The 9,576-nt window shown below is 29.3% G+C and overlaps 1 long non-coding RNA gene across 1 annotated transcript; it reads left to right on the forward strand.

Annotated features, from left to right (window-relative positions):
- Positions 1–3,332: 3,332 nt before the first annotated feature.
- Positions 3,333–6,220, forward strand: LOC115970969. The gene is made up of 2 exons (XR_004087188.1): positions 3,333–4,250; positions 6,127–6,220. It is a non-coding gene; the product is annotated as an uncharacterized LOC115970969 (long non-coding RNA).
- The last annotated feature ends 3,356 nt before the right edge of the window (positions 6,221–9,576 follow it).

Raw genomic sequence — 9,576 nt, forward strand, 5'->3', positions numbered from 1 at the left:
ATTTTTCATTGGGCTTTTGTTGCTGTTTTGTCAAATGCAGCCTTTGTTTCTTGCTTGGATAGACTTGTCACCACACCAAAAACCTTGGGTACCATCTCAAGAGCCCATAGTTGAGTTTCGGCTTGGCTTCCCAACACTTTATTTAGAGGCATCAATTTCTCCCTCAACACAATGTCCTATTCAGTTTTTATCTATTTTAAATTAGTTCTATGACAGATTTTGTTTGATGTTTCTGAAATAATTTCAAATTGCAGAGTGAATATTTGTGGTGTAAATTTGAAATTATTTTCTAGGATTTTTAAACTCTCAATGTGATTTTGTTTTTGAAAAACTATCTCATATATATAAAAGTAAAGACCTCATGCGGGAGTGCATGATGTTCTACCAAGTGGCGCTCTACTTTTGCATGTAGCATTTTTTTTACCTCTTTCATTAATTTTTTTTTTTTTTTTTTTTTTTTTTTTTTTTTTTACTTTTACCCAAAAGTTCACATTAACTTATTTTACTATTATCTCATTAATATCTTATTAATTGTCTAAGCTTACACCACACATTTCTCTATTCTTCATGTCTTTTAGCATACCCTCTGTTTTAGTATTTTAAAAAAAATAAAAAATAAAAAAAAGAAAAAAGAAAAAGTAAGGACTAATAGTAATAAGGTCTACCAAGTGGCACATTCTATAAAAAGAGAATTGAATTATCAAGATAAGAATAAATTAATTATTGACTTTTTGGTTCAATGTTTCAAGACTTTTCTAATTAAAAAATAAATATTTTTTGTATTTGGTTTAATGTTTCAAGACTTTTTATCCCTCACACATACACACAAACCTCTTTGCATTTGAATTCACCATTTTCACCTCTTGCACTTCTACCCCTTTATATATACCTAGCGATAGCCCTTTAAGCCATCCCATGTCAAATCACACAAACCAAAAACGATATCATTTACCTTCAATCTTTTGACGACATAGGCGGAGCTATAGCAATGCATAGGGGGGCCATGTCCCCCCCCCCCCCCCCAAAAAAAAAAAAAATTTATATTATGTGTATGTGCTAAAAACTTTAAAATTTTAGCTACAACAATAGAATTTGGCCCCTCCAAATGTTTGAGTTAGTCCAATGGTGCTCATAAAAATCGATAGAATTTGTCAATCAATCTAGTATTTGTAGAAACAAAGTAGTTTTTGTTTTCACAAATTCCTTCTTCTTCTTTTTTTTTTTTTTTTTTTTTTTTTTTTTTTTTTTTTTTTTTTTTTACATTTTTAATAACAAACTAGACAGCTTTTGTATTCTCATTGGAACTTAAAAGATGATAAGTTCCCTTAAAAATTATCTTGTGAAAATACATATGAGAAAATTGTTAATTTTATATACACAATATATAATTGTTTATATATGTGTATGTGCGCATGTATGTGATGATTTATCTTGACTCATGACTAATATAGTACAAAAATTTGGCCCCCCCAAATAAAAAATCCTAGCTCCGCCCCTATTCGACAACACCTACCTAGCTCTAATATTTTTGTTTCATCTAATCCTAACTTGTATGAGTTGCCCACATCAATATCAATATCATATACTATATATAATAGCAGAAGTTGAGAGAAAGTTGATTTCTACAATTAAGAAGGTGTTTCCATATAGGAAAAGTGCCTATCTAAAATTCAAACATGTTTAAGTTAAAAAGTGATACATTTTATTGTTTTACAAGCATTACACCATTTGATAGTTTTGTGTATATTTAAAAAAAAAAAAAAAAACCGATTAAAATAAAATAAAAAGCGTTGCAACTAAAAAACACCCTAGTAACATTGCGATACAGAGAGAGAGAGAGAGAGAGAGAGAGAGAGAGAGAGAGAGAGAGAGAGAGAGAGAGAGAGAGAGCCTTGTGACACAATGGAGATTTGTACGGCCAGCCATCGCCATCCCCTACTAGACTTAGACCACCACAACTGTTACCCGTCAAAGTTAAATATGATCAAACGTCCCAAAGGTATTGAGATGCGGAGATAGAGATTGATGCTACTTCATGACCAACATAATCAGAATTAAACACAGACCAATGAAAGGTACACATCAATTCTCTGTGTTTGAATTTGAATTGAAATTCAGATGTTCATTCTCTTTCTTTAGATGCTTTGTTGTGAATATTAATTCTTACGACATGGACAAGAATGGTAGAATGCTAGAATAATGAGAGGTGATTATTCAAAACCAGACCGACCTCTTCATTTAAGGGGAACATTGAGAAGATAATTGAAAGATAAAACCATTTTACAGTTCATATATCATATCATATACTATATATAATAGTAGAAGCTCAGAGAAAGTTGATTCCTACAATAAAGGAGGTGCTGACACATAAGATAACTGCCTATCTAAAATTCAGACACGTATAAGTTAAAAAGCGATACATTATATTGTTTGGGAATGCAACAACAACGTTTAAAACCCTCCCATTATAAATAACAAAAAATAACCGGTTTAAAAAGTGTACACAGAAAAAGAAATAGAGAGAGGGGATGAGGACACAGAGAAAGAAGCAGAGAAAGGGAGGCAATGAAATGTGACATGGAGAAAGAAACAGAGAAAGAGGCAGAGTTCGTAAGGCTGTCCATAGTGCGTTACAATCAAAAGGGAAAGAGAGTAGAGTTCGTATGAACCATACGCCATCCATTTCCTTGCTAGATTTAGACCACCAGATCGCCGAAACTGACATCGACAACGGTACAATTTTTTCTCAATTTTGTAGGTTTGGGTATAAAACTTTACTTTTAATTGAGTTTTTTTTTGGGTAGGTTTTGATTTGATTCATTTTTCTTTTGGGTTTTTGGAATCTCTATCAAAATGATTGTTTTCTTAATTTTAGATATTTGCTTTTGTTTTGTTTTTTGTTTGTTTTTTTATATTTTAGAGATCACTAAAAATATTGATTTGGGTATGAAATGTTACTTTTGATTAATTTTTCCTGTTGGATAGGTTCAGGTTTGATTTTTTTTTTTTTTTTTTTTTTTTTTTTTTTTTTTTTGTTTTTAAAACATAGAATGATTGAGTCCTACACCGTCAGTAGCCTCGCCATAGAAGAAAAATCTATGGACCATCAACACCGTAAGACCATATAGCGATAGAGTGAGAACTACCACCGGTAATTTTCTTTTTCCTTTCTTTCTTAGATCTATAGGTATGAAATATGAATTAGTTTTGAGAAATTTGGTACTCTCTGGTCATTCTCCAAATTCTTTTCATTCCAAATTAAATTCATTTAGTTTAAAGTCAAGGTTTTTGAAATTTCAGTTGTAGTGCCTAATAGGTGTTTGATACTGGTTCTCAGTTAATAAATCCTTACTATTTGTTAAAAAAAAAAAAAAAAAAAAAATCTAAGATTCAATGTCTGCTTTCTACTTTGCCTAGATTTGATCCTTTAAACTTTATCAAAGGGATTGCTAAATAGCAGTTTGTGTGTATAGCAGTGACATTCTGGAGGATTCTCTATAGAGACAACATCTTTTATAACTATTAGATACCCTGTTGTGAATTGTTGTGAAAGATAAAAGTTGTAAAGAATTTAGCTTCAATCATATCTAACTCTATGATCATTGTTACATAGAATTTCTTTCATTTAAGTCATAGGTTACAATCAAATACAAAATATGTGTCCACTTTCCTAATTTCTTTAAAGTTGCTGCTATACAAGGAAAATATACAAGGGATTGCCTTTAAGTAATGTTTCTTAAATTTCCTTATGGATTATTTTGAAGTTTTTTCCTTCACTTTTGTCAATGGTCAATTGTAGTGTGCTTGATTTAGGTGCATTTTTTGGGTGTATTCATGCTGTAAACATTCTTTTCATTCCCATTTAGAATATGTGCTCCACATGTTTAACAAAAAGTCTCACTCAAAATTGAAACTTACTGCTTAAAATTGAAACTTACCAAACAACACCATTTGAAATCCCAACCAAATTAGTTATGATTTGCACCCAAGTTGTTTCGAGGGCTATGGTTATATAATAGGAAAAGCAGGTAAAGATTCTAGAATCTTTAATTGTTTTCATTTGAGTTTTGGGTGAGAATTTTAGCTAAAGGCTTGCTTCACTTCTTCAAGCTTTGCCCCTTACTTTAAAATAAACTCAGCCCGAGTCCCCAGAAAACTTAGCCAGACGCTCTACCCCTCTCCCTCTTTTAGACGCACGCTCTGCCCTTTTTCCTCTCACTCATCTGTTTCTGCCTCCGCTTCTCCAACCTGTAAGTTTCTCTCTCTCTCTCTCTCTCTCTCTCTCTCTCTCAAGGAAAACACAAACATAATTTTGCAATCTCCTTCAATTAACCCGAAAAATTTTGTTCCACTTTTTGTTGACGCAGTTTTCTTTTCATTTGTGGTTGAGATCTTCTATTGCATGGATTTAGTTTGAAATTTTAAAAGGCTGAGAAACTTAAAGATTTATATGCAAATTTTTAAGTTTTCTTTGGGATTATAATAAGATTTGTGTTAATCGTACACACTTTGTTTCTTGAGTCAATGTTGCTGATTGATAGCACTTTTAGGCAGGAAAAAGTCACTATAGACCTATGGCTATTACGTAAAGAGGTCAGCTTATCTTTTTTTGTTTCTTTCTTTTATTTTTTTTTCATTTTTCATTTTTTAAAATTTTCTTTTCATCATCTTTCATTAGATGATTGTGTGAAGTGGATCCTAAGTGGGTTTTGTTTTGTTTAAGCCGTTGTTTCCTTGGGAAAGTCTTTTTTTCCATGGGCTTTGTCAGTTTTGAGTAGTTTTGTTATATTAGATGCTCATGTTCATCAATTCAAGGGTAGCACCGTAGCAGTGATAAGTCTTTATTAGTTTTCTGCTTTAGTCTCTATTTGTTTTTTGCTGCATCATTATTGGCAATTTATTTCTGGGAAGAATCTAAAACTAGACTATTTGCATTTTAGATTAAGATATCAAATGCTTATAAAAAGTAGCTTGAGAAGTTGAGGAAAGAGAAGCCTAAGAATAGGAGGAAATAGATTCTTGAAAAGCATTGATAAAGCTTCAAGATATAAGTGTAAGTGACTAATTTTTTTGGTAATACTTATTAAACCAAATGTATAGCACCTTATGATGATTGTAATATTTTGCTTTATAATATTTGTTTGTTTCTCATTTATAAGGATCATATATATATAAAATTTTATTTTTTTTTCTCATTTATAAGGATCTTATATATAAATTTTGAAGGTTTTTCATGAGAAATGTTTAAACTACAATTTTCATTTATATTAGAGCCAATTCAGCTTTCAAATAGTTTAAATTTAGAGAAATATTTAAACTTAACATGTTAAAATACAATTTAAAAGTTTTCCGTGCATTGCACAGGTTAGCGAATAAGAAAGAAAGCCCATCTAAAAATATGCCATGTTCACAATTAAAAAGTGATAAATTATATTGTTTCACAATCTTAACACTGTTTGATAGTTTCTTGGTGTATTTCACCTCTTCGTTATTGTAAACACACACACATGCAGAAAGCACAAACATCGTTTCTTACCAATACACTTGAAAGTTAAGCAAAAAGATAACAATAAAGAACCATAATAATCTATCAATAACATTTACAATACAAATATGTTTCACAAAGTTCGAATTGCAAATTTTTGCAGAGAAAATGTCGAATTACAAACTATGGCAGAGAATGGATTAGTTGCTTACGTCCAGAAAATCTTGGCCCCACCTGTACACTCTATTATTATCATTTATGTTTATTGAATTGAATTTTAACCTCATTTGCATTTATAAGACAATAATATGTCTGATTGTCTGATATTCTTTAAGGTGCATTATATTTGTTGCTCTTTTCTTAGATTTAGTCATGTACACACTCTAATGCTCAAGGAAAATTGTCAACCTGCTATGAATGATGTATATAGTGTGTGAAGGGTGGTTACCATCAATTGGTTGTGTCAAAACAATAATAATCTTTTAAAGCTTTTATGTTGGTAAATTTCTATAAGATGCTATGTATAGAATAGTAGGGATGTAATATAATGTAATGTCCATTCTTATTTTTAAAAATTGTTGAAATTTCCTTATCTCTTTTAATCTGTTCTAAATGAAAATTGTCTTTTTGAATATCTTTAGCTATGCCAAGAGGGAGAGTTGTGAAACCAAGAGATAGTTATGTTGAAGACAATGGAAGAACAAGTGTATTTCCATGGTTTTAGAATGAACAGGAGGTAGATGTGAAAAACACACCAGCAATTTCGCTGCCTAAGAAGAATCATGATTCAGTCATGAGCCGCATTGATATGGAGTTCTTGCCACCACGAATTCCTCCATTTTATCCTTTCGAGAAGGTCTCTGTGGAACCGATGGTACCTTTTAAAGTAACTACAAATATACATCCTTCAAAGAGTCCGAATGCAAGTTCTGCAAAAGTTCACTGTTGTGTTGCTTCAGCAGTATACAATTAGCTTTTCTCATGAAAATTTTATTGTTGAAGGTATGCTTGGTAGTGTTTATTTGGGTAAGCTGCCCGATTGAAAGGTAAGATTCTTTTAACTTAATAAGAACTAATTTGCTAGGATGATGGCATGGTTGTTTAATTGTGGGGCTTCTACTTCAGAATGCCTCATGTATGTTTGTATTTGTTGTCTTTTTTTCCCCCTTCATCTTCTCTATCCTCATTAGGAGTAGGAGAGTAGTCGAGAAAAAGCCATAGACAAATAAGAAAATGTATTAGTGAAGTTTAGAAGAATAAAAAAATTGTCAATATCCTTTTGCTTCAAGAAATTTATGGAAAAGGATTGTGCTAAAAAGCATCAACCAAATGTACATGGCTTAGGAAAAGAGTAGGTAACTATAGATTTCTCCGTGAGATTTCACAAATGTAACTTTGATTTAGTTCCATCATCTTTTAGTTTTTTATGGGGTTGTACAGTGATTGGTATTCGTAAAAATCTACAATTTAACTTTTTCAAGAGGTTTTTTTTTCCCCTACCCCAACAAATATCTTTTGTGCGGTTTTTGTATATATTATTGAAATTAGTTGTCCTTTGTGTAGTTTAATTTGGATAGCTATAATAAGAATCCTATAATCATGACAACATAGTTTGTATAATTGAAGTTTTTTTTTGTATTTTCTTCATTTGACCATATATAATGCATAAACACACCTTCAATTTTAAGAGAGTTTCTCATCATTTTAAAAAATAATAATAATTAAGAAAAATAAAAATAAATGGGAATTTTTTTCCTTTTCATTTTCTTCTAAAAAAAGCAGTTTATTTAATTTTAACTATCTATGGAGTTGTCATAATATTTTTATGATTTTATATATTTTTCCATGAATAATAAATAAAAGTAGTCCGTGCATTGCGTGGGTCATACGCTTGTCTATATATTACTAAAAACTGAAGCGTGGTATTTATTGGTGCTAAGCTCCTGTTGCCCCACCTCATCGTTACGTCATTAGCCACATAATTATTATTTATTATTTATTCCTTTTTTTTTACAAATATATATATATATATATATATACATATAAATAGATTATTGACTTTACATATTCATTTTTGTCAGTTTTAACATCTATATATATATATATATATATATTTCTTTTTTATTTACAATTTTCCTAATATATTTTTTTACATTCACTTATTTTTTAAATATTTACACTTTCTTCAACCTTTCTTCTTCTCTTACATTTTCATCTCTCCACTACCCTCTACTTTAATATTGCTATTCATCTTTCCCTTCAACTTTCTTTATTTGTTTCTTTTTATCCCTTCTCTCTTACTATAAGTTTGTCACTCTTTTCCATTCTTTATATAGTTTTCTCTCACAAAAAAGGTTCTCTGTCTCTCAATGTTTTGGTGGATTTTATTTTTTATTGCATCTCCGCTTTAGATAGATAAATTTTTGTGTTTTTGAGAACTTTAATTTAGGTTGATACAATTTAGTTTCATGTTTTAAGTTATTATTATTATTATTTTGCTATTTGATTGTTAAATTTTATCCAATTACATTACAAAAAATTAAAGATATTAGATAAAAATAAAATAGTATTCCATTACATACCATAATTTGGATAATTTAGTGTTTGTTGTTATATCTTTTAATTTTTCTTATTTTTTCTTCTCTTCTATTTTACTCAATACTCTTTTCCATTCTTTATATAGTTTTCTCTCACGAAAAGGTTCTCTCTCTCTCAATGATTTGTGGATTTTATTTTTTATTGCATCTCCGCTTTAGATTGATAAATTTTTGTGTTTTTAAGAACTTTAATTTAGGTTGATACGATTTAGTTTCATGTTTTAAGTTATTATTATTACTATTATTTTGCTATTTGATTGTTAAATTTTATCCAATTACATTATAAAAAATTAAAGATAGTAGATAAAAATAAAATAGTATTCCATTACATACCATAATTTGGATAATTTAGTGTTTGTTTTTATATCTTTTAATTTTTCTTATTTTTTTCTTCTCTTCTAGTTTACTCAATATTGAAATTCAACCACATCCTCCTTATCATTAAATTATTAATATTTTCTCTCTCTTTTTGTTTTAAAAAATAAAAAATGTAATTTTTTATTGTGCTCATCAAATTGTACTCATTTTTTTTAACATTTATACTTTCTCCAACTTTTCTCCTTCTCTTTACCTTTTCATCTCCCCAAACATTCTACCTTGATTTCACTCTTCCTCTTTCCTTTTATCTTCCTTTATTTTGTTTCTTTTTATTATCATCCTCTTAGTATAAATTTGTCATTCACTCTTCTATTCTTTACATAATTTTCTCTCACAAAAGGTGGTTATTTCCTACTCTTTCTCCCTCAATTTTTTGGTGGATTTTTATTTTTATTTTTCTTGCATCTCTATTTTAGCTTGATAAAGTTTTGTATTCTTTAGAACTCTATTTTGGTTGATGGGATTTAGTTTTGTTTTTTAAGTTTTTATTTTTATTTTATGACTTTGATTGTTATATATTATCATATTGCATATATAAGAATGTACTATTATTATATTACATAGAATTATTTGGATAAGTTAGCGTTTATTGTTATGTATTTTATTTTTATTTTTTTTCTCATATCATTTTATTTAACATTTAAATTCAACCACATCCCCCGTTTAAAAAAAAAAAAAAAAACCTTTGACATACCACTAACATAACTACATCTGTAACTATTTAAGCCATCCATGATATCTATTTCTTATTAATAACCATAAAATTTACAACTAGCAAGAGAACATACAAAGTAATAAAGAATAAATGAAGGAAGAAAAAAAGAAATGAAATCAAATGTCAATTAATAACTGTTATTTGGAAAATAAAATGGTGGTAAAGAGGAGTAAAAAATAAAATAGAGATGGCTATACAGAGGACATTAAAAACTTTATAACGCAATAAAATCAACAATTAAATAAAATAATACCCCCCCCCCAAAAAAAAAAAACTCTTTATAAAGTCTAGGGACTAAAATAGTATTTTATTTAAAAAATTATTATGCGCAACGTGCGGGTCTACAACTAGTATATATAAAAGTAGAGACTTATTGAGGGAGTACATTAGGTTCTGCCAAG

Source organism: Quercus lobata, chromosome 12 (genome assembly GCF_001633185.2).
Source record: "Quercus lobata isolate SW786 chromosome 12, ValleyOak3.0 Primary Assembly, whole genome shotgun sequence".
NCBI lineage: Eukaryota > Viridiplantae > Streptophyta > Magnoliopsida > Fagales > Fagaceae > Quercus > Quercus lobata.